Source organism: Ixodes scapularis, unplaced genomic scaffold (assembly GCF_016920785.2).
Source record: "Ixodes scapularis isolate PalLabHiFi unplaced genomic scaffold, ASM1692078v2 PGA_scaffold3__209_contigs__length_174095766, whole genome shotgun sequence".
NCBI classification, from domain to species: Eukaryota; Metazoa; Arthropoda; class Arachnida; order Ixodida; family Ixodidae; genus Ixodes; species Ixodes scapularis.
This window is the reverse complement of record NW_024609868.1, coordinates 18951265-18976821: the sequence shown is the minus strand read 5'-3', so window position 1 is coordinate 18976821 and position 25557 is coordinate 18951265. Positions and strand designations below refer to the sequence as shown.

The 25557-nt window shown below is 47.4% G+C and overlaps 1 protein-coding gene and 1 long non-coding RNA gene across 2 annotated transcripts in view; both read left to right on the top strand.

The window, feature by feature from the left end:
* Positions 1-676: 676 nt before the first annotated feature.
* On the top strand, positions 677-4888 carry LOC115326611. The gene is made up of 3 exons (XR_003919641.4): positions 677-722; positions 3324-3394; positions 4560-4888. It is a non-coding gene; the product is annotated as an uncharacterized LOC115326611 (long non-coding RNA).
* A 15558-nt stretch (positions 4889-20446) lies between these two features.
* LOC8041314 (phosphatidylcholine:ceramide cholinephosphotransferase 2) overlaps positions 20447-25557 on the top strand; it is a 100132-nt gene continuing 95021 nt past the window's right edge. The window contains exon 1 of the mRNA XM_029980765.3: positions 20447-20519. The gene's annotated coding sequence lies outside the window, so the exon portion shown is untranslated. The remainder of the gene's footprint in view (positions 20520-25557) is intronic.

Genomic DNA, 25557 nt, shown 5'->3' with positions numbered 1-25557 from the left:
TGCAACTCTCAATCACTGAGCTGCACGTCATGCGTGACAACGGGAATCATTCAGACATTAAAAATTAGCTGCCGTGTTGTCCATACCTTGCAGTAACGGCTAGAGCCTGTTGAACTGCTAGCTGCAATGATCTAATAAAACGGACGTCTCTGTGAACAATAATTATATTAGTAAAATGCTATATTTATTGTTCACTGAGACGTCCATTTTGTTAAGTCACTGCAGCTAGCAGTTTAACAAGCTCTGGCCGCTGCTTCAAGGTGCGAACAACATGCCAGCTAATTTAAACGATTCCCGTCGTCGTGCGTCACGTGCAACTCTGTGATTGAAAGTTGCGGTTTTTTGCCGTCGCAAGTTACAGACAACATGGCAGCTAATTTTTGATTCCGGAACAATACCCGTATCCGTGCATCACATGCTGACTGAGAGTTGCAGTTTTCTGCCATGCTTCTACCCAGGTCAAGTTACGGGGAAAACCGTGGGGCCTCATTACTGTCATGCACGTGATAGATAGTTAATGCTGTGACCGTGATGGAAGACAACACTAATTGTATCGGCATCAAAAATTAGCCAACAATTTTTATTTTGACGGAATTTGTTTTTACAGTGAATGTACTTTTTGTCAGGATCTGATGAGCTTGGATTGTGTCTAACTCTTGACCGGGAATCTCCGACGAGTCCAGCGTGTAATCCACGGCGAAAGGCCCTGTACAGCGCTATTTGTAAGTGCTTTTTATTCTAATAGTCCGTGAGAGACGTTATGATTGGTTATTTTTGTGTTCGAAGTCATGTTTATTTCATTTTCGCTGTTAAAATATGGCTGTCTTCTTGGCGGTAGATGTGTGCTGTAGTAAAGTCCTCCCAGTAGGTCCAAAGCCGAATGCCACAGAGTGTTGAGTTAGTCCTTATTTGCCAAGATTCGGCTTGTTGGGTGCGAGTGGAGTGTCAGTTACGTCACTGCGATATGTGAATGTATTTGCCAGGAATTATCTTTACTCAACGAGTTTTTTTGTTATGTGACTGATTTATTTTAAATTCTTGATTCATTCAAATGTCATGTTCTGTTCAACTGTTATGTTCTTTCGTATAACAGGGTATTTATTGGACTGTTAATTTAGTAGTACATTTGACACTGGTTAGCTGAAGAGGGAGGCTAGCGGTTTGATTTTTAACTTGTAAATAATATGGAGGTAATATGGGTACATTTATGACTACATATTTCTGTGCCGCAAATACCGTAAGTCTTAAAACATTCTTTTTTTGTTTTCAAATCAACGTAGAAATATAGGTTGAACTTAAATGGCAAGTTTGTAATTATCAATTCTTAAAAACACCTGAAAAAATTTTTTTTTAAAGTCTTGTTGGGGCACGCGTGTCAAAGAAAATTGAAGCAAAAAAAAAACATTTTATTTTACAGAAATATTGATGGCGCGAGGTGCCTTGCAATTAAGTCAGTAGTCACCTCCTTTCAACTGCTTTTCTCTTGGCATTTGGGCGTGTGGAGGAAAGGTGGATCGGCTTCACCTTCACGTTGAGGTGGAAAGAACGAATGACCATCTCGTTGAGGTGGAAAGAGCAAATGACCATTCTGTCATGTCATCGACTTTGCCCGCATAATTTGAAATCAATCTTTTGCCGTCAATATTGCTCTGAACATTTTTTTTTCGCATAAAATTCTTTTGACACGCGCGTCCCAACCAAACTGCTTAAAATAATTTTTTTTTTAGAGGCCCTTTAAAGCTAGATGAAGGGTTGAGGGTCACTATGATGTTGCAAGAGTAGGCCTAAGCAATTTATAAATTCACCTTCCTACTATTTGAAAAAAAGAAAAAAAGAGCTCTAAATTCGACCTTGCAATGCATGTGCCTGCACCTGCATTCAGAGTGGCGCAACCAGTTCATTCACATGCACCAAGAAATTTAGAGCGCACATCTATTGTGCAGCTAGCTGCATGATGAAGTGGCACACATGAACAGCTTGCTGACTATCTAGTAGTGTCGGTTGTGGCGGAGCTTAAGCAGGCCATAATGCATTCTTTGTTTTGACATGTGGCACATTTATCAATTATTTTAACTCTTGCGAATCACAACCTGTGTGTTCTTGGGTTGGGCTACTTTTATATTTATATATATGTATATATATATATTTTTATAGAATTTGTGCATTTTAGTATGTATAATTTTTTATTTTTTTTATTCAGGTTAAATGGTACTTTATAGCAAATTAGCTCCTTGTAGAGCTGAAATTACATTTAGTCAATGGTCTCCCCAAACTGAGATGTTATATGCATTTGCTAGCTTTTTTTTTTGTAAAGGTGTAAAATAAACTATAGTATACGGCAGCCAGCTCTGAAACACAATAGATTGTTCACACTAATTAATCTATAAAAACTTGGACGATTCCACTTGGACAAATCCAGTTGTTAAGAAATTGCATTCATCCTACCCTTCGGGAAAGTCTGTATAAATATAGAGCTATGTCTTTCGCCACTGTGGGCAGAGGCCAGCTAAATTGCTACCGTTTGGAAGGTGGAGGGGTGATGTGCAGGGAAGCTAAGCCCTATCCCTCTCTCCCATATTGTCTGCTATAATTGTTTCAAATGTCAAAAAAAAGGGGGGGGGGCAACTGCCCCCTCCCCTTGCACCCTTGTCCCGATGCCACTGTCAGGGGGTAATAACTTGGGGATGCCATAAATAAATGCAACCACTTACGGCTGCCATTGCATACAAAGAAGAAAATAGAGAGAGAGGGAGAGCGATGTGGATTATCTTTCTCTTTGGTATTCATGTCAGAAGGGGTACTAATGGTTTTGGATGGTTGTGGCTGAGCGAGATAGCCATGAGTGCTGCCTAAGTGTTTGGTTCGGAATCTTGTTCAATCGGCAAAAAAGCAAGCCCCAGTCAACTATTCAAGTATATCCTATGAATGGCTCCTGAGATTTTCGAAAATGGTCTATTGTCTTGCAAATGAGTGTGCTGGTATTAACTAAGGACACTTAGCAAGCTGTTTACTCATTTTTAATATTGCTGACTTTACAGTAAAGCTGGTGAACTTTCAGCTTTCTGCAACGCATAGTTTTTTTTATTAGGTCCAAAAAAGTTGGGTATATCTTTCTTGATTGGATTCTGCATTATTGTGATCGTTCAGCTGTGTTGAATAAAACATATGGGTTTCTTATCCCAGCCTTGATATTTATTTTTATGCAGTCGGGGGGTGGTGGTCATTGCCTTGATTTCATAGTGTTTTGGCATAGAATTTTAGGAATTATTGCCATATAAGAATACACTTACCATCAGAAAACTAAGCAACCTCATTCTTTGCAGCTCCTGCCATGGAGGTGGTAAAGAGCCTGGCAGCCCTGCTGAAGGATTCACCAGCTTCTCTGATTGAGAAGGTATGGTATACCATTCTGATATAATTTCTAACCTCTTAAACGAAGTGAAAACTGGCTCACATGTCAATTTCAGTATGCATGGTAACTCAGAACCCTGCTCGCAGGTACCTGTGAAGCAAAAGCAGCCAGGGAGGCTGTTCTAAGAGCAGCCTCTCTGGCATCTCGTAGAAAAAAAGAAACCTGCAGTTTAACAGAGATTCATCATCACCAACTCGAAGAACACGCAAAAAGCATTGAAAGAAATCAGAAGAGTAGCTTTAAAAAGATGAAGTTGTTTAAAAACTTGGTTTGCCAAAAAAATTTAAGAAATATTATAATGTGACTAAATATGGTGAAGGAGATGTTCAAACACTTGCTCTGCACCTGTTGCTGGGCTGACAGGCAGTATTGGTCTTATGCCTTCTGCCTCTATAAAAGATGCTCTAATAAAGCAACAAGCAACAGTGTTTTATATAGGCATGCACTACCTCAGCAGACTCCGAGCATACCGAGATACATACAATAAAATGCAAATAAGCCTGTCGTGCTTATTTGGTAATTCTGGCAATTTATAAAGACAATGGTGTGAAGTGGGGAAAGAAAGTTTAGGCTTCAATCTTTGAGCTAGCTGAAAGGCCAAAATTATAGCAAAAGGCAGGATATGGTGTTGCTCTTATTGTGTGCTGGTGTAACATGAACAAATATTTTCATCTACAAATTGTCACTTTACTGAAGTGTCCCTTTAACGGTGTGCTACTTGATGTGCTATTTGCATTGTGTTGTATTTTTCTGGGCCCACGAGGGGGCCACATATATTGCCGCGCATGATGTGGTGGCCGAGTGGGCACCACTCCTGGGTGTCATGCAGAGATCCTGGGTTTGAATCTGGGGACCACTGCAGTTGCTTAATTACTCGAAAAACCCGTGGTTCTAGAAATTTGCTCACAGTGCTCAATGCTCAATGCCTTGTGTTGTAATGGTCTCATATATTGAACCGCCTCTACAGAGGTCAGGGAATTTCACCTGAAATTGTCAGAGAAAATCTGGAAAAGTTGGGGAATTTCAAAATAATAATTCGCTAGACACCCTGAAATTGCTGTAATTACCCCGAGGAGACTGAGTAGACTTTCTTTGGTAATTATCTTCCTTTCAAATACTACAAATTGCCCATGTTTCTTCTTCACAGGAGGAGGATCATGTCCAGCCAGCCTTCCCTGTGATGCAAGTCAGGGGAGGGGCCTCAAGTTCACCACTCACAGTGGTGCTGGAGGACTGCTCCTTCGAGGTAACGGACATTATGGCCGGTATTGCGCTCATTCTTGTGCTATACTGGGTCCATGACATTTCCTGCTGTCCAAAAAGCATCCTGGTCACTTGCTGTGATTGGCAACTTCATTGGCTTGACCTACAAGACCAAGTCATTCTTGGTACTAGATTTAATTTAAAAACTGGAAGATTGAGATCTTAAATGAGTGTATTTTTTTACATGTACATTAAAATCTGTTTTTTTAACGAGCACCGTATTACTGTTTTCACTCGACCTTGTATGAGGGCCTGTATGGGCACCCTCTGAAAAGGCTCAAGCAACACCTTTCGTCCTGTGAGCACATGCAGAATTCTCTTCGGACATTCGCATCCGTGCATTGCAGAGTGTTGTAGCTGTGAACAAGAAATGCCCATATTCGAGGGAAATAAACACCTTGCTTAAGGGATTCAATGTCTTGGAAGCTCTTTGTTTGCCCTTCTATAGAGTTCAGGCACACTACATGAAAGGGAAAAGATAACACCTAACAGAGTGTACTTTTAGCTCTGACGTAGAGCTTAATTAACACTTCTTATGGAGCTGAAGTTACCCTTTACGAGGGAGTTAAAATAACTCTTGGCATGAGAGTGTAGCCTTGACCACTCATTAGAGTTGTTCTATTTGCACCTAAGAGAGTAGCCACAACATTCGCTTCGAGGGTACGTACAACACCACCTGTAGGAGTCTATGCTACTCTTCAAAAGTGTTGATTTTACACCTCATTTCAAGGAGTAACCCTTACCCTAGAAAAGAGTAACACTAACTCTCGTCAAGAGTAACTCCTGGTTACTCTCAAAAGTGTAAAGTCAACACCTCGTTTTGAAGAGTAATTGTAACTCTTGTCAAGAGTAACTCCTTGTTACTCCTAAAAGAGTAAAGTCAACACCTTCTTTCGAAGAGTAACCCTAACTCTCAAAAAAGGGTGGATTCTGCGACAAACCATTTACACTCCAAAAAGTGTTAAGATGACGCCTTTTTTTTTTAGAGTGCAGGTGGAAATTTAGTTTGGGCGGCGTAACTAAATGGGAACTGGCTTTGATCGTCAAAGGCTGTCAAGATAATACCACTCATCGTGGGAGGTGCACACTTTACCGGTAGGAAGGGACCAGCGGACGGTACTTCCAGTTCGAACGACTTTGCAATAGGTGGCTCTAAAGCCGAGAAAAAAAATGTTGTCGACAGAACTCGGGGTGTCAGCGTTTCTACATCCAAAAGGAGGCTGATCAAGAAAGAAAGCTCACCACATAAACTTCCATACTCAAACATCGATTCTTTAGTGATTTCGAGTTTCATTGTTGTTTTCTTTAGATTTATATTTGTCACTTTTTTACTGTTCGAATCTTTCTTCATGAAGTAAAGATTGCGTGCCATACTTGTCCGAAAATATCGACACGTACGATGGGGACGAAACTTCTTTGGAGGGCATTCCTCCAACTAAATTGGCACTGCATAACCGCCAGTGTGGGATGGCATTTCAGTTCGTCCCATAGGCGCTGACACATATAGGCGTTACTGGTACGAAAACAAACGCAGAGCGCTAAGCGGCAGTGTAGAATATGTCAGCCGTGCCGACACAGTGGCAGACATGATCGGGAGACCAAATTTCTCACGTCGTACGGCACGGCTCCATCGTTGTCGCTGTCCCACAAAACATCGGCGAGGTGAAAAACTGTGAAACTTTGTCCGCACGAGATACGACGCATAACTATTGGAGCACTTAATGGCGCAATCGCACCGCTCCGACTTCAATGCGTACCAACCAACGCGGCGTGGTTTCGGTTTCGTTTTCTCTGGGGTTCTCACTGCCTACTTTCAGTACCGGCCGCGCGGCGGCGCGCCAGTCGTGTCGCACGGAGTGTATACACGACCGCACTCGCGCGGGTGTAGACACCGCAGTGCCCACCCGTCTTGAGAGAGCAAACGCGCTGAGTTGGCGTGTTACGACGGACGGCTTTCGCTGTGGTCCATCGTGAAACGGAGTTTGGTTTCCTACCGCTTGTGCCAGCTCGTTCGATCGGACATTCAGTTGGAATATGTATACGGCTGGATCACCGTGGGCTGGATGGAAACCGCTTGCCCGCGACTCGCGTGCGAAGAGTACATTAATGACGCCTCACCATTTGGGGCTATGGGGGAGTGAAACGCGCGTGGACGATTGAGTTTGTTAGTTAAATTTATTCAACTGGACCATGCGGGCAGCGACGCTGATTGAATTCTTTGGCTCAGTCGTATTGGTGCATCCGACCCAAAACTCGGTGACTGTTTTTTTTTTGTTTTTTTTAATGTTGTGGCGATTACGAGCGTTAGGTTGGAGAATAAAAATCAATATATTTTATACCATGATTTGTATCGTTAGTTAAATCGTACCAGTGTGCCTATAGGATTTAAATCGGAGCTTTCCTTGAAAAATAATTTTAAACAAAAAGTATTTATTTACCGTCTGTTTATCATTTGATGCTTTCCAAATGCACTTGCTTTGCACTAAAAAAAAAAAAAAAAAAAAAAAAAAAAAAAAAACACCGAGCAAGAAAGATTTTTGAGGCCGAACACGAGCACAAAGCGCGCTCTCGTGAGCACATCGGATCATTTAGCTTTTTGTCTACCTTCCACTTCGTTCGCCAGTTACATAACGTCCTATTGCGAGCAAACCAGAACGTGAAAGAAAAAAAAATATAGAAAAAAAAGTAATGTCTTATTAGAAACAATGAAATAAATTTTATTAAAATCGCCTACATCTTATTTACTTCATAGAAAAAAGAAAAGTGCTTTGTTTAGTGCTTTGTGCATTTTCCGATGGCACGTAGACCTTATACCAACGCGTGAACGCGCTTACGCTTATCTGCAATATGCTCAATTGTCTCTCAATTCTGCCCACTCCGAGATGCGGTCGTTTACCTGAATGCACGAAGCGTAAAAACAAAAGCACGAATGTAGTATTCGCATCAACCATCGCGCGCTGCGTGCACTGTGCTTGGCTACAGTCGTACCTTTTGCTTATTTCTTCGCCTCTCCGCATGACTCTCTGCACGCTTGCCGCGTGTTTACGTCGCTGATTTTAAATGTATAATTACTGCGTAACCTCCGAAAGATATCGCTGCATTTGACAATCCGTTCGGCAATGTCATGTGACATTAAGTTACAAAAAAACAAATCTATTTTATTTTATTTTGTCTTAATGGGGGCGTCCGGGTCATCACTCTGTTGACACGACGTGGCTTTCTCCCGGGCTCCTGAGAAGCATCGGTCTTCTTTTTCGAGCTGTGTGTGCGTGTCCTCGTGTTCTTTGTTGGCAAACGAAGCAACTGTGGGAACGTTTGTTTCGTCCGTCAACGAGTCGCACTCTTCAGCCAGTTCAGCGAGATGGTTCCTGGCGCTGTTACCAAAGCTGTTACCGTCAAAACTGCTCCTCTTCCTAATTTCTTCTCTTTTTTTGCCCCCTCCTTTTTTTCGGACGCGAGACAAGAATTGCGAGACTTCTGAGACTCGGCCGCGGAGGAGGCCCAGTTCCAGAAACCCTGCGACGTTGTTTTCGTTTCGTTAACTTGGCTCCCGAGCCGAACGACGATGTCGTCGCATCCGGGGTCTGGTTCCGGCGAAAGAAACGGCGGCCAAGGGCTCCGGCCGAACACTTGGAGCGCATTACGCGGCAGTCGCTGCCAAACTCGAAACCGCAGTCCTCCCTTTAATTTTGTTGTTACATTCGTCGTTTTTCCTCTCTCTCTCCCTCTCTCTCTCTCTCTCTCTCTCTTCAAAATTTAGGCAAGTGCCTGTATTTTTGGACTCAAGGTCGGCGGGGGTGTGGTTTTCTTCAGTCGCTCGTGAGCCAGAGTAGCCGCACTCTTTTCGGCCTATTCTTTGACGCCGCAACGACGGTCATTCGTCCGCTCGTGTCACGTGACGTTTATTTACGTGTCAACGACTCGTAAATGCCGCCATTTTTTTTTTTCTTTCTCTCTTCTAGAGATGTGCGGACGACGTTGGCGACGGTTCTGGTTTAGCAACTCGACTTTTTGAGTTGTAGATGAGTGTGGGGTGACCTCGGCGACATATCGTCTCGCTTTATCGCCTTCTGTTTTTAGCGAGCGGAGCGGCGGAAAGCACTTTCCGCGTTTTCCCTCATGCGCGTCTACGAAAGCCAGTGACAACTTATCCTTAGAACCATACCCAATGGTATAATGATGATAATATTAATAATCTCTATTTCTTCGCGTCACAAACAAAAGGGGAGATAAGGCCAAACGCTATTTGCAGCTCGACAAAGCCTTGGCAAAAAGCAGCGGAACAAATTTCACCTAATTGAAGGAAAAGCTCGAATTCTTTACCTGATTAGAGGGTTCGGTATAAAAACTGAATCGAGGCAACATGTCAATCAACGATCCTGTGTGCGTAAAGAAAAACGGTAAACAATAAAAACAAAAATTGAGTTACCAAACAAAACATTAGAAGCTTGTTCATACAACTGTTTCCTATAGCATATCACGAATAGCTAGCGCATGCTTTGTTCCCCTAGTAACATCTATATTTCTACTTTCGAGTTCATTTGGGAGTGATGGCACTTTGTATTCGAAAGACTCTAAGGCGTAATTAGCGCGGAGTTACCAACGAAGGATTTGTTCTTACCAAAGCTGACAATATGAAAAAAAAAAAATAATGATTTTTATAGCAGTTTAAATACGGTTATATGACTCAAGTGCAGGGGGTTTCTTTGAACTTCTATACTTCCTTTTACCTTAAGGGTGAACGGAGTATAAACCGGTGGCTGCTCTGTTCCATGGGCGCCGCCACATTTGTTTGTGCTGACGTCACGACACAGTAGGAGTGCTGCGCTTTTTTTAAAGACTCGGTTTCTTGTTAGAAACCTTCGCATATATCGTAGTGCAAGAACGTCAGGAATGCATAGTCACGAAGCTTTAAGAAAAACACCGACGCCAAGAGAGCTGCAAAAGGCAAAAATCCTGTTTTATGCGCAGCCCCTCTCTTCACACGAGCTCGAGATGGTTATTTTTCATTTTTATCGCTGGAGGCTAGCATTTCAGACACTGGTCTATAGCTCGCACCGTCGGCTGCGTTAGAGTGCCTTCACACGCACGCGCGCTCAGACATGTAGAGGCGCCCTAGGCTGCGTAGAACAGTCCCGGCTCTAGCGGTACGCTTCAGCTGTGGGGACCACAAACTGAATTTGCTCGTTTGTTTTTGATGAGAGAAATCGAAGATGACGATTTGAAGGCCGGTCCTCGTGCGACCAAAGCGCTGGTCGAAGCGAAGCGCTCGTGCCCAGACCGGCGAGGTTCAATTTCTTTGTTATGCCGCGTTAGTAAACAACGTGCCGCGGGGACAACAAGTAACAACAAGCTCAATAAAGGTATAGATCTCCTACCCAATAGAGGATAGGAAAGTTTTGTAGATCGTTTTTCCGGCTCCTCCACGCTCTCCGCAAAGGAGACGGCGCTATACTGGGAATGCTCGCCGCTAGCCTAGACAGCATAGAAGGCAAGCGATGAAAGGCGAGCGACTGATTGGTCCGGCGAGAACGACGCTTCCAGCGGCACTGTGAGCGGTGCTCGGAGAATATTTGTACGACGTTGCCGCGCGTTAGCGACATGCAGAGGGGCGCAAGAAGCCCGCAATTTCCGTGGCTCCTATAGAGGTGCTCTCGCGAGCTGCCGATCCCTCAGAGTCGTTCTATTCTCGGCTTGCGACTGTGCTCGCGGGCGTGAGGTCCCCGCGCGGCTCTGGCTCCGCCGTTTCTTGGCTGGCGCGGGGTGAGTGTCCCGCCGCTGCCGCCTCGTTCTCCAACGGGACAGCTTGCTCGTTGCAGTGCGCCGAGAAACTACGCGGGAGAGGAAGTGACGAGAACGCGCGGGGGCCTCAGAACACCGAGCTCTGGTTGGAGTGATTAGTGGATAGACCTGAAACTATGGCTGCCTTTGTCTCCACTGCACCGGTCGAACGCGTTACAACATGAAACGCCGGCTTCTGGTGTCTGGCTTTCGCATTCGAACGAGTTCGACGAGTACAGTGCAGACAAAGACATTCTTTAGGTCTACGCGCTAATCATTCCAATCAGAGCTCGGCGCACTCTCGTCTCGTGCGCTACCAAAAAGCGTCTTCGGACTTCCACGATTGGCCTGACGGTCACCAGGACGTCTTGAGGAGGATTAATTCTACTTTCATTAATAAAAACGAGAGGGGAGGTAGCGCGGGGCGTAACGAGCATATTTTTTGTCGCTCCGCGATTGCGCTTTTATCTGATAAGAACGCCGAAGAGCGAATCACACGAAGCGAGACGCGTGGACGTAATGAGCGACGCCCGGCGTTTCTGAAAACTTGTAGCGTCGGCCTGGCGTTCTTCTGAGCTCAACTCTGACGTCCAGGCAGGCTGTATATCGAGCAACAGTTACGAGCGCAAACAACTGCGCTTTTGGGGGGAAAAAGGATAAATAAAAAGAAAACGGAACGGGCTGCCGCGGCGAGTGGTGCGTCATGACGTGAGTCAAGTCGGCTGTGTCGGCCGCAGCTGACTTTAGGTCGGAGCGAATCGCCGCAGCTGCCTGCGAGGACAAAGAGCAGGCCCGTAGGTACGCTTCCTCTTCGGAAGGACGCGTGCTCCTTCACGTCACGAATACTCTGGCAAGGCAGTGTACGGCAACGCGTGCCCTTGTCCAGATTGAGCGCTCGTTGAAGCTAAATAGTTTACGAGCGAACATACTTTACTCCGCGCAAATCCAATGGCCTGGCCACCGACAGATTCATTGATTTGCCGCCACCTGTCGTCGTGTAGAGCCTTTGAGAGAGCATTGACAGACGTACGTCGCTGTTGTCTTGACGGGTCCGGTATTTCAGAGCGTCGGCGGCAGTCCGACACATAAAATACCGGATTATCAGTGTACATTAAAATTTACTCAGTCGCTATTCGGGACGATGTATTTTAATTCGGGAGATACATTAAACACGCACGTACGCACATCTATATGTGCACTCGCATATGTATGCGCTCACATAACTATGTACATACATGTACACAGGCAGACGCCCATCTTGAGGAGGCCCGAAGACGGCAAAGGAACATCACCGAGGCGTTTCAATTTGTTCGCCCGGAAAAGGAGCGAATAGGCAAAGGAAGTGGAAATGTAGAAAACAGCAAGAGCCTACAAGCGGTACAAGTTGGCTTCCTGGCATCGAAAATTGGATTCTGCGCTTTCTTCCTCTCTCTCTCTCTCTCTCTTCGCAAACGGGGTGTGTAACTTGTAGCTTTTCTTTTGCTTTTTCGCCTTATTTGGAGTCCTGTATTGGCAGTTTTGCCGCGCCGATTTGCTGCTGGTCACGTGCTGCGCCGGCGCGTCGATAGTTGCTTCCCTATAAATAGGGCGAGGTCGGTTTATAGTCGCTCTTTTTTTGTATATTTATTCATATATTCGTCGGTTCGTTTCTGTGGTTTCTTGAAAAAGAGACAGGGTTCTGCGGGGGAAGAGATTGTTAGCTCCGAAGACCTCGCGATTCGGGACCGATGATGATAATAAAAATAATAATAATAACAACAATAATAATAATAATAATAATAATAATAATAATAATAATAATAATAATAATACATTTATTGACCCATTCAGACGAGAGAAGCAGGATGTGAATACGGGTACATCAAAGCCAATAAAGGCTTGTGTGATGACACCCTAAAAAAAAGGACATAGTGTCTGCCTAGGTACAAAATAAAGTAAAATTCACACACAAAAGTTTTTTTTAAACTAGCACACAACTAGCATCTCACAAACAGTCAATACACACATCCTGAAAAGTCAGTTAACTAGTGTCCAAGTTTAAGCACTTGAGTTCTCGTTTCAGCGTCTTCAGTGATGTCACTTGGTAAACAGAGTCCGGGAGGGCGTTGAACAGAAACGGGACATAGTACTCCCGCATACATTTGCCATATCGAGTGGAACAAAGCTTCACTTCGAAACGAGAGGTGCGACGCAATGTGCGGGATGGAATAACTGGTGTTTTGAAATCGCTATTCCAAAAGTACCGACGCACAACAGTCTGAATAAACAGAGAACGAAAATTAGGGAGTTTAAGGCTTTTAAAGATGTCAGCGCTGTTAGACAGATCCGTATTATATGCAACGCTTGTTAATATACCTTTAAGTAAAATATTAATTTTCCCTTGCCACCGTCCTGAACAGTTAGCGAACACCGTTACACCATAACGGAGTAAACTGTAAGCAAGTGCGTGTACTATAAGAAATCGAATACCGACAGGCAGAAAAACTCGACTGTTAAAAAGCATACAGGCAATAGATCGCAGTTTACCACAAAGGTAGGACATGTGTGAGTTCCATGACATATCATAATCAAAATATACGCCAAGGTATTTTACATGGTCAATTGATTCGATGGATACACAATTGCAGGGATTACAGCTTGATGCATGGAGACAGAACTGCACATTACCCTGATGTTTCTTTAGGGGGTTGTGGAAACAGACAAGTTTTGTTTTAGAACTGTTAATATTTAGAAGGTTGTTCGTAAACCAATCCATTAAATGCGTGGAGTTGGCCTGGAGTATTTTGAGCGAATCAGAGAATAATAATAATAATAATAATAATAATAATAATAATAATAATAAAGAAGCTGGGCGTTTTGAAGCATAATGGACAGAAGCGTAGACAAAGAACAAACGGCGTGGAACAGGCGGCGCATTTGCTCGAGAAGCGAGAAAGCAATTCGCTTTCGACATTGGGTGCGCCGGCCGCAAAACTTGAGGCATGCGGCGTGTTCCCGTGATTAAGATAGTATACCATTCACCACGGTCCACTCTTCGTTTCTCTATTTTTGTATCGTTTACTTAATTTTTGTTGTTGTTACGTGTTCTTTGTTATAGCTGTATTTGTTTAAGACAAACATTGCACAAAAAAAAGGAAGGAGTGAAAAATCGCGATTCTCCGAACGGGCCACTTTCAAGATTGTTTCAAAAAACCAAGTTGCGTTTCTTTTCTTTTCTTTTTATAACATTTTGCGGCTGTTTATGTGGTTTTGATCTACTTTGAGTCAGACATTGTAACATTGGCGCGCCTTGGACGACGGGTGTTGTCGATACGCGTCGTTCCCCACAACGGCTTTACCGCGTGCGTGGTCCCGTTGGTTGGTGGTCGATCGCTGCGCCGCCGAGCAATCTAAAACCCGAGACATGAGAAGTAAAATGACGGACAAGACGTGTCGCCTTGTCCGTTTTAAGCTCGTTTTGACGAAAACCCGGCGACGTCTTTTGTTTGTCAGCTACGGGAGGAGGGAGAGAGGTTGACGCGTACGACGCTCCCATTGGTCCGAAGCGCTGACGTCAGCACGCGTCAAACTCTCCCCCTCCTTGTCTTTCTCTCCCCGTAGCTGACAACTTTCGTTTTTGTCAGTCACCCGCACAGCTGGCGCGGAGCCAAAGTGGAGGAGACGCCGGCGCGCAACACCCGCCTAGAATAATCAAAGCCTCCGCATTGCCTCCTCTCCTTTCATGAAACGTCATCACAGTCGTATCGCGCTAACCATATAGTTAATAGGGAGTTTTCGTAGACCGCGTTTCCCCCTCCGCTAAGCCGTCCGCAACGAAGAAGTTGCTACTGCGCCTGCGCGCCGATAGCCTTGACTGTAGAGTTCCGGGTAACGTAGCGGGTTGCGGAAGGCGTTGCGGAATAGCGAAAACGGTCTACGAAAACTCCCTAATAGGGAGTTTTCGTTGACCGCGTTTCCCCCTCCGCTGAGCCCTCCGCTACGAAGAGGTCGCTACTGCGCCTGCGCGCCGATGGTGTTAGCAACACTCCTAGATAACAAAGCTTTGGTGCTGAATGAGATTGCGCCATTAGAGAAGACCAATGTTGCACGCAGATTGGAAACGAGTGCCGCGTCAGCGCTCGGCTTCAAGTGGAGTTCGAACTTTGAGCCGAACGTTGACGTAATCGTCGTGTCCAGTCTGGGCCCAGCGTTGGCCTTGTCTGACGACGCCATCTTATTCAGCACTAAGCCTCTGTCATCTAGGAGGTGTTGCGCCCCGTGCGGGCGCAGTGGCGTCACTGGGGTCAGTGCCATCTTAAAGCGGTAGCCCGCCGCACCCCCCCGCCCCGCGGTTTCCGCAGTAGCGGTGCGTGGGCTGTGATGTGCGTGTGTCGTTAAAACGATGGATGCGGTTCTTACCACGAGTGATAGGGATGACCATATCCAAGGGCGTCAACGTACTCTGACAGGCAGAGTACAAAAAGGGGGCGAAAAAATATCAGGAAGATCTGTTTGTGGATTTTTAGAGAACGCTAGAACTGACCTTGTAACGAGGTCAAGGGGAGGCTGCAAAATATAGAAGCAAAAGATAAAAAAAAAGTGAGGGGGTCAGCGTTAACGTTTCCCAAAGGGGGACGTGTGCTGCGTTTCCAAAGGTCATGCTAACGCATTCCTTAAGAATACACCAATAGATCTTCCTGATTTTTTTTTTTTTTTTTTCTAATTTCTCCGGGTCTTGGAGTTTAGATTATGATGTTTCCTTAGCAGCTCGGCCTGCACCTAATCATAGCCTCCTCTATACGGAGAAAGCCTGGCACGTTGCGAAAAAAAGTGGCCGCCGAAAGTAGGAGAGGAGGGCAGGGAATCAGGAGCGGAGGGAAGCTTGTCCGTGTTCGCCACAGAAGAGCGAGCGGAAAAACGCAGAAACAGTTTTTTTTTCTTTTTTTTTTTTTTTAGAATTGCGGAGAAGAGAAACTCGACGTCAGCCCTTTCCCTTCGCCGTCCCTGCGCCGCAGCCGTTTCTCCCGGAGCACGAAAACGACGGTGACGAAAACACAAAAACAAACGTGGTTCGGGGAGCGGCCGCTCATGACCCAAGCGCTCGCGGACTATCTCTGCCCTTTCTGCTCTGCGCTACCATATTGGTCACCGCTTCGCGCGCTCCTCCTCTCCTTTTTTCTGCGGCCGCGCTCCCTATGGCTCCGCCGTCGATGTGCCAGGCTTTTTCCGTATAGAGGAGGCTACGACCTAATGCTTTCTATCCCACGTCCTAATCTCGACGTGCTCTCCCTGTATGCCTGCAGAGCCCGAGTGTTCCTCCTCTCTGTGTGGCTACTCGAACTCCTGTTTGCGAAGTGATGTCGTATGGGCGTGTCCCTTACCGAACGGGAAATATGGTTGAGGTAGAGCGCGGACCTGGACAAGCACTCTTTTGTTACATTTTTTTTTTCTTTTTTTTTTTTTTTGCAGCGATTTGTTCAGTGATAGGGTATATTTCGCTATCACTTACCCTCTTTTTCGCGAACAGATATCCGCGTGCATCGCGGCAATCTCTTCTTTTCCGACAGACGTCCCCGTGCGTGCATTGCCGATTGCGTGCACACGTCTGTCTGCCTGTCTTCCCCGCAGCGCTCGTTCCGCCCGTCTTTGATGCCGTGGCTGCTGCTGCCTCCGCCATTTGGCAGGCTAGTACAAAAGGGCCGCCACTGGCGAGGGTCGTCGTCGTCGCTTGGTTCTTCTTGTTGTATGCGGCGCGTGTGCAGTGTACACTGGGGGAGGAGGATAAAAGGAAGGACGCGGAATCGATGTTGCGTGTGTGCCAACAAAGCGGGCCCTCGCGAGATTCGACGACCCGGCAGCAGTCTCCTCTTCTCTGGGACGGTTCTATAGCTTCTTCCGGCCCGGACGGCGCGGGGCCCTCGACCGAAGTGTTCAGAAGAGATCGGCCAGGCGTTGTCAGCGGGTCGGGTCGTCGCCGGGGGCTGCAACTCTTCCTCTCTTCTCGACTCGTTCGACCCGCAGCCGCGCTGCTAACGCGTCATAGGAAACACATTGGCTAGGTGGCGCTAGCTACCGCCCGTTACGCACTTCTTCCTCGTACGCCGGTCTTGTCCCTTTGGTCATACAAAGAAACTGTTTGCAGACTGTCCGCGAAATAGTTCTGCCTTCGTGTCTGCAGCGAGCAGCGTGTCTTTCGTGAGATGTGCGAGCAGTGTCACTGCAGCCTTAAGCTGACAGTGCGGTGGAAGCTATACGTGCCCGCTGGACCAGTCGTGCGTGTATCTTTGGCCACGTGACAACGCTGCTGCCTCCATACTTATACGCGCAGAGAGCGGGTGATCAAAGGGAGGCGGTTGGTTGGGCCGGCCAGCGCGTTACTCCCACTGCACTGTCGGGTTGGGACTTGTCCACTTCGGCTTTGATGGTTAGGAAAAAAATCTTGCTCCGCTCCCCTTTGCTGAAAATAATAATAATAATAAAAAAAATTAAGTTTTGGTTAGCTATGTTTTTTCGCGCATTCGGTACACTCAAAAACATTTCGTAGACTTCTTTTTTTTAACGTTTTTTGCAATTAGGATGTTACTACTGCTCATGCGCGGGAAATGCTGGGACACCAAAAACACGAGAGAGTGTCGTGTGGTTTTCTGATATGCCAGTGATGGAAGTGCTGCGCCAATTGCGCCAAATTGCGCCAAGGATGCCATTCTGCTACATGTAGCGTCAAATTGTAATTTTACCGAAGAATTGCGCCATGCCTGCGCCGAGATGAGATCTAGCAATAAAAAAAAAATAAGAATTGAAGTCTTATCAGAGCGCGTGGCGGTACCGCGGTATTTTGCGCGCCGCAACTGTTACGCAAACCGAAACTGCGAAGGCGCATTCTCATCATCATCATTGAAAGGAACAACGTTAGCAACATCTGAGACCAAAGCCGCAGAGGCGAAGAACCATCCCACTAAGAAGTCCATTAAAAAAAAAAAAAAAAAAGGCCGAGCTTGTGGATGTTTTTAATGTTGGCCCGCCCTGCTCCCGTGGGCTAGCTACCAGCGAAGTCAAAGCTAGTGCGAGCCTGTGGGCTCGTGCAGTGTGGGCACCGTTAAGGCCCATACGCACATTCGCGTTTGAGCGCGGTGCGTCCCGTAGCGGCAAGCGGACGCGTTGCGTTGCGAAGACCGCTTGCGCCAAACTTGTACGCACAGTTGCGTTGACACGCAGTCAACCGCAGTCAAGAGCCAATAAAAACGCGCTATCGTCGCTAGTGGCTCACCAATAGTAAGCGAAATCCAAGGCAACATGGCGGCGCACGGCGACAGCGTCGAAGCGTTCGATCTTGGGACAATCTCGCCGGCTTCCCCGACGTTTTGTAAAGCTTGAACCATCGCAGCCTTGGAAAATACAGTCTCCACCGCTCCCCAAAACGACAAAAGGAAGCACTGACACCGGCGAACCGGATACGTCTCGCCGAGTCGGCCGGGTGGGGCGAGCGAACACGTCACCCCTCGCCTCTTTCGGCTTCTGATTGGTCGAACGCGCCCGAACGCACCGCAACGCTTCGGAAAGTTGAACGAGTCTCTACTCGCTTGCGTCGCGCTACCGAGCGTTGCGGGAAGGCGCGCGTCGGTCCGCAAGCGACTGCGCCTGGCCGCAAGGACTCCGCAACGCACTCAAACGCGTTCAAACGCGAATGTGCGTATGGCGCTTTACGGGCTCCATGCGCGCGTTTGTAGCTTCGGCTGCGCTCGCACCGAAGCTGAAACAAAGTATAGTTGAGTTGCACCGAACTCTGAATGTAGTGCTGGCACGTCCTTTTCGGAGCACAAAGCACTGCGCGACTGGCGCGACTGCGGTGTCTGCTCCGCGGGTGTCGCTTCTCTGCAGCGCGTCGGTGCATGCCAAGGAGCGCACTCAACGGGTTAACTCGCCGTGATCCGATTATGACGCAATTCGCCAGCACACCGAAAATGAATCTGAATTTTTGAAGCGAATATCAGATACCGCAATATTTGAAGCTGCTGCCCGAAAGACAACTCTAATCTGAACTCCATTCCACAACAGTGAGGGTCGTTAGATGCTGCTGCAGATGCCTTAAAAGAAGTGCAGGCTGATAAAACTAAATATCCCGTACCATCAGAATTCAGTGTGACATACTTAATTGTATTTTTTATCTGACGAGCAGATAAAATTTATTTTTAAAAAAATGTTTTTTTTTGTTTACTTTGTTGAATTTTATATATCCTGTCTTAAAAAGGCGACAGGCGCTGTGTTCCCAAAATAGGGCGGGGCTTTATATAGCAATGCAGCATTATTTCATTTTCAAGTAATATGCGGACCCTGCTCCAAAAGGGCCACTACCTGCTCCAAAACATTTTGCCTGCTACAAGGCCTGCTCCAAAAGGTCAAATGGCACTTCCATCACTGATATGCTGAAATGTTTCCAACGATCTCGCTCGCGTTTTTCCTTTTTTTTTTTTTACGTTGTTTGTAGCAATGTGTCCTAGTTCTTTCCCTTACCTTTCCTTTCTTGTTTTGCTTGGGGGGGGGGGGGGGGGGGGAGGATTTTCGAAGCACTGTTTGGAAGTTTGTTTTTTGGTCTGTGTCGTCCTAACCGCCAGTACGTTTCATACAAAATGTAAAACTGCTGGCGTCCTAAGAGAAAGAGAGAAGGCGACTCAAGAGGTCACATCGGGGGGAGGTTTTGCACGAAACCATTTCGACGTCAGACTGCCGATCTTTCCCACCCACGGAACTTTCGGACATGCATCCAACAAAAATAAAGAAAAAAAAAGGCAAAAAAAAAAAAAAAAAGAAAAAAAGACGTGGGATTTTATACATTTTGTGTCACCTCAAAAATGGACTGCAGCGAACGCTACGAGCCCTCCTAGCCAATTCAGCGCCGATGGCCCGTCCACGTGACCTCTTGGTCGGGCGCAATGACGCGCGAAGCGCCAGGTCACGTGGCACACTCACAGCGCTGGATTGGTTGCAATGGCCTGTATAGCGTCCGCCGCACTTTGTTTGCGGCGTGAGAAATCCGTGAGCGACAACTCGGGGCGGTCGGTATACCCTGTCCCCCAGACACATCGATCGCCTCAAGAGATCCAAGCCAGCCTTTGGAGCTCTCTTCTGTCTGTCGTTGATACGACGAGCAAATAGGTTCGCTCGAGGAGCCGCGAGGGAAAGAGCAGTCTTAACTGTTGTGCTTTTAAGCCACACTCACGGCCTTCGTACATCGTACAAAACACAGTGTTGGCAGTAGACATGACAATTGTCAGCGTACGCGGCTGTAGCATCTTTGCTTCATAGACATGTGTAAGCCTCGAACATGTCGGTATACATTTTTTTTTTTTATGACAATGTTACAGGACTGTTCATACAAGGAAGAGACTCGTCTCAGTGTGTGTCTGCAGGCTGAATGTTTTGTACGATGAATGACCAGTGTGAACGCGGTTTTAGGCAGCTTCCCCCTCCCGAGCCGACAGTGGCTCGGAAGGAACAGATCGTGAAGCTGCTTCTCTCGTCGCTCGAGTGGAGGACGGACGACAGGCGCCTTATCTTTGTCAGGACGACACGCGCGCAATGTACATAGTCTAGCGGATGTATACGAAACGGCGGTTGTGCTATCACTGACGGAAGTGGTGCGGTGCAGTGAGAGAGTACCGTTTTGCGGCCACGTTCGTTCGCACGAAAGCGATGTCAAACTTTTTTTTTTCTTTTAGCGGGAGGCGATTGGACGCGTGTTGATTCCTGCACGTGGAGGCTGTTGAGTCAATTCTCTCGCTCAAGTCGACCGGATGTTCCTGAGTCGGCAGACTTGGCACATTGGGCTGCTTGCGGGGTGGGAAGTGAAGGAGATCTAGTTTACGGCCGGAGGTGACAGCGATGCGACGCTTAAAAAGCTTGACTTAGCTTTCACGGTACTGGAGACCATCGCTTTTTGCGGGGTTAGCGGAGATTGAAAAATCGGTCCGCCCTTTTCTCCACCCTTTGACCTTTTTTTCTTTTTTCTCCCGCAGTTTGGGAGAAGCTGTGCCTGCTTTGCTGTCGGCTTCCCGTCGCCTCCCTGTTGAATCGACGCATGATGAAGGTTTGTCGATTCATTGCGATCGAGGGGGTGAGGCTGTATCGACTAACCGCCGAGCCGGCTGATGTCGAGAGGGTTCTAAGTTTCAAAAACTGGGCCTGCGACGAGTTGACATATATATATATTTTTTTTTTTTTTAAACACTGGGAGACGTGGCAGCAAAGACACCAGAAATTTAGCCAGTGCAGCACGGCCGCTAGGATGGGGATTTTAAACGTGCGTCGTGCAGTGGCGATGCATGACCCTACGCCGGTTCAATGCTCATTCCATGTCCAAACAGAAAGGGATGTGGATTGAACCCAGGATTCCTTAATTCTGCAACGCGAGTTGTGCTCCACTTGCTCCGAGCTGCGGTGCGCTACTTTCATTGGGAGCAGAGTGTAGCTGGGGGGTGGTCAGCCTTTCCCGACTGTCTAAACGCTCCCTGTGACCTCTGTTGCGGGATTAATTCTGCTTTCATTGGCGGATATAAAAGTAATGTTAGACTGTCGAGACATTGCGCTAACAGTGACTGACAGTGCACAAAAATACACGTACGAAGTCGTTTTAGCACCGTGTTTAATGCAATGAATTTGAATGAGTGTTGGTTTGAAAACGCGATAACAGCAAATTGGAGTCGTCGTGTCAAGCTTCCACCATGCTCTTCATGCGCGTCGTCGAACTTCTCGTTCACCATTGAGAATCCTGTTCGTGACGTCATGGGTAGGAACCATAAGAGTGCTCCGACGAAAGGTCTAGCTATAGGCCTCCTGCGCTCGAGCTTTAGACACATAGCACCCTCTCTTTGGGTAGTACAAGCTCACCTGATTGGGCCTCTCACTCAGGCACGTAGCCAGGATTTTGTTTCCGAGGGGGCCGCCCATGACAAAATGCTGTATGAGGGGGAGGGGGGAGAGGAGGCCGCAGTAAAATGGAAGATTTTTTTTTTTGGGGGGGGGGGGGGGGGTTGTGGTTCAACCGCCAGTGTGATTGAGGCGTTATACCTCATTTGCACTGGCCATTAAGATACTATGGCGTTATGTGTGGACCTTGTCTCTTAGGTGGTATCGGCCCAATCCCAAATCTCTTTCCGTTTCATTCTGGATGAGCGTCGTATACCGGCTTCTGCTCGTGTACCTCTCGTTGAAGACCCCGAGGCTCGCAGTCGCGTACTGCACCTCCTAAGTTTCTCTCACGCAGCGGAAACACCAGGCGCCAATTAGTGCTGACTAACTGTATAATTAAACAAACGACACGAGAGAGTTAAAGGAACCGGAAAATCTTTTTAAATCCGTTTGAGACCGGCCTACAACACGCGATATCCAGTTTCCTGCGGTGTAGCATCGGCTCCTGAAAACGAGTAGTAGATTCATTTTTAGTAGAATGCAGAGGGGCCAACTTAGCCGTTGCGTGTGTCGTCAAAGTGGCGGCACTTAAAACTTCCCAGAATTATAAGTAATAAAAAAAAAAAAAAAAAAAAAAAAAAACTTCCAATGTGCTGTGGGAATGATCTTTCTGGAACAAAATAAAGTATTTCGTGTCCGTCATAAAGTCTCTGCCGCAAAATAACCGTATTCGTCTGGGGAAATTAGTCCAAATTCAGAGTTGCAGTCAGCCGAGTCCAGTAATCCGTAATCTCCCGATGTATAGACGCTTTGCAGCAGCTGTGCATGGGCGCCGCCATAACCGACCTTCAGTTTCTGTTTCCTCTTATTATATTTTCTTCCCTTCATCATTACCACAGCAGGGCAGGTTATTGCCATTTTAGGGTCTACTGTGTCCTTCTCCACAGCATTGGCCTTTCTGGAGGCTTGTCAAGGCCCGCTTTAGTGGCTCGGCATCTGGGAAAGACAAGAGAAGGTCAGCAATGGCGGCAGTAATTTGGCGCGTGTGTAAAGCGTCTATACTGGCCTATGTTATGAAATGAGATACGGGAGTTTTAGTGTAACGATTTTGGACATTCGGATAGCGATACCGGGTAGTCTGCCGGCACCTTTGCGCATGCATCGTCGTATCGTTACCAGGTACCATTAGAGAGTTTTAGGAAACCGTTCCTAAAATACGGTACGATGCGCTGTCCGGTACGAACTGCGCATGCGCTACAGCAGAAGGCTTGCACATGCGCAGTTGGTACCGAACGGTCCATTGTTCCGTATTGGATGTACAGAGCGCGACACTGTTAGCGCGAACAAGCGATCGCCGGCATTTCTAGTTTTTCTCTTCGAAACCAAGGGATTTCGTCAAAGTTATTATTGCTGCGGAAATAGCTCATTTATTTCTATAATGTAAACGATAAAATTTCGTGCTCGCTAATACTATTTAAAAGTAAAATACGAAAATGCGCCGATGTCCTGTTCGCGCTAACAGTGTCGCGATGTGTACAAAAACGGTTCCCTGAAACTCCCTAATAGTGAGTTTTAGCGAGTCGTTTTTCAAGCACACGGTTCCAAAATCACGAACGGTACAGCTGGTCCGTTCCGTGAAACCGTACGTCAAATTTGACACACTTTAGCGAATCGTGAAAGTGGCGCGACCGTGCAAACGATGATGATGATCGTACTTAATGGTGGCGCCATCTTCTAGTAAACATGTGAAACATTCTGCAACGTGTAAATCAGTGGCGTCGGTGGCGGACACCGTGGTGGCGGTTCGTGTTTCCGGCGTACGACTGATGTAAACAAGACGGCTGACGTAACATTTGCCGGTCGGAATTTCAAGAACTGCGAAGCTAGATAGAGTAAAAAGTGTCTGAACGACCGTAAAGGTATGTGGTGTGTCTCCGTCATCTTCAACTTGAACGATCGTTCACGTTGTGTGCCGTCGAACCAAATAATTTCGTCTGCTCGCCGTCGCCACGGCAGCTAGTCTGCCCGCAGATCGCAAAAACTTACTAGCACGCGCAGTTTACAGCATTCACGATCGCTTACCATTGTGAGCAGTCTTTGAAATGATTTGGTTCAACCTCTCAAATGAAGCAGACTTAAACAGGACGGCCCAAATCGCCTCCCACTGTCCTAAGCCTAACGCTCGGCTGGGTCGGCGAAGGCGGTCGCCAAACCGACCGCCATTTTTCTTTTTACCCGAGTCGTGAACGGTGCTGGCTGCGTCGCGGTGACGACTCCAGCGGCCGGAATCGGAGAATCGAACGAGAAGAGCCTCCCGACTCCCCGAACGACTCGCTCGCGCATGCGCAGTGGCGTCGCGGATGCGTTTGAAGGCGAACCGTTCGTGTGGAAACGACCTGCTAAAACTCCCTAATATCGAGCCGCAAAAACGATGTGCTAATCCTGTTTATAGTATCGTGCCTGCTTCAAAATACCTCCCTATAATCTGGCGCATGCGCAGCGGCTTTCGCAGTATCGGGTATCGCGGCCAGAGTATAAAGAAAAAAAAATGAAAACGACCCGCTGTCGGCGCGCTTTTCTGCCGAGCGAGCCAGACGTGGTTTGCCGTGAGTGAGGGCGTGCCTTCCAGCCTGATTAAACAAATAGCAGCCCGCCCGACGGCCGGAGACTCCCCAGAGCACGTCGGCGCAACCCATTCCACGAGCCGTCGGGAGTTCTTATAAATAAGTTCCGCCGCGGAACTCGAACCCCGCGGCACGTTTTTGAAACTGATACTCCTTCTGAGACTACTCTTCGTTCCAGCTCAACTTGGAAAACGACGCGAGTCGCGGCTCCGCTGAACCAATTGGAGCGTTCGAACGAGGCACGTGACAACGTATCCGTTGGCGTGCACACTCCCTGTGTCACGTGGCTCGCTCCACTCCTCTGATTGGCTCACGGGGGGGGGGGGGGGGGCCGAGGGCGTAATGCTCGCTTTTGGCCAAGTTGTGCCGAAACGGACAGCGTAAAAAACGCGGGGTGTGGCGAGACCCTCGCATCTCATTTACGATACAACGCAATCTTTGTTTGCTTCTTAGAATACAGTTCAAATGGGAATCCCGCATAAGCTAATAGTGGCTTGTGGGTGGGACGCGACAAATTCCTCCGCATTTTTTTTTTTTTTATTAGAGAATTCGAAAACTTGCACTAGAGCGCGCCACTGGAAGATAAATGGTAGGGTGCCTGCATGTCTGTCTGTCTCAGGGTGAAGACATCCATTGTTGCACTGAATGCCAGCGCGTGACGCTCTCGCGCACTCGGTGCATGACTTGGGCGGTAAAATGGCGTCTATGCATTAGCCAAAGCTACAAGCTCGAGCTGAGTGACACCGGATTGCACGCACTTCAAAAGGCATGAAAAACAATTGAGCGGAAAAATGGCTGAGATGTCACCACTCAAGCAAGAGCGCGTGTGTATGAAGGCACTCTAATAAATGGAGTTTCTTTCCATCTCCAGAAAAAATGTTGTCATTAAACAGGATAATGATTGTAGCTAGGTTCTTTAGGGTTAAATATAGACAAGATACACACGTCCTTCGTTTTTCTTAAAACATGTATTTACAACAGAAATCAAGAGTTCGTATACTTATACTAAAAGAAGAAAGAATACTTAGTTAAAGAAATGGAAGGAAGGGGAACGCAACAGGACACCATGTCTTGGAACAACCCTGCACAGCAGCGGGTCTCGTGTCTGCAGCTGTCGTTGTCGGGCCCCGGTTGTGGCTGCAGCAGTCAGGAGCGGGAGCAGCTTGCTTCCGTCGATGAGCCAAGAGTCACCGTACCACGTGCTCTCGCAGTAGGAAACCAGGCAGCGTAGATTTCTACGAGCTGCCCTCGCTGGGACAAGGCTGCTGGTCAGACAGCAGGAGCGAGCAGCGGATTGCCCTGGCCGATGGTGTCTTTCGGGACCCGGCACGTTCTCGCGGCCAGTCCTTCGCACGCTCTCCGTGCACGCACTCCCCTTCTTCTCTTCTTCGTCGTCTTCCCTTGTCCCTCCGAGCCGGTTCATGAATTCGGTTACCGCCGAATTCAGAAACCTCGCTCAAACTACACTCAAACTGAAGGGCACCCTCCACTTCCTCGAGGAAGGCGTGAAGGCCGGCGCTGGCCAATCGCGAGGACGGATCCGCCGTCGCGATTGGCCAGCGCCGGCCCTCGCGCCTTCCTCGAGGAAGTGGA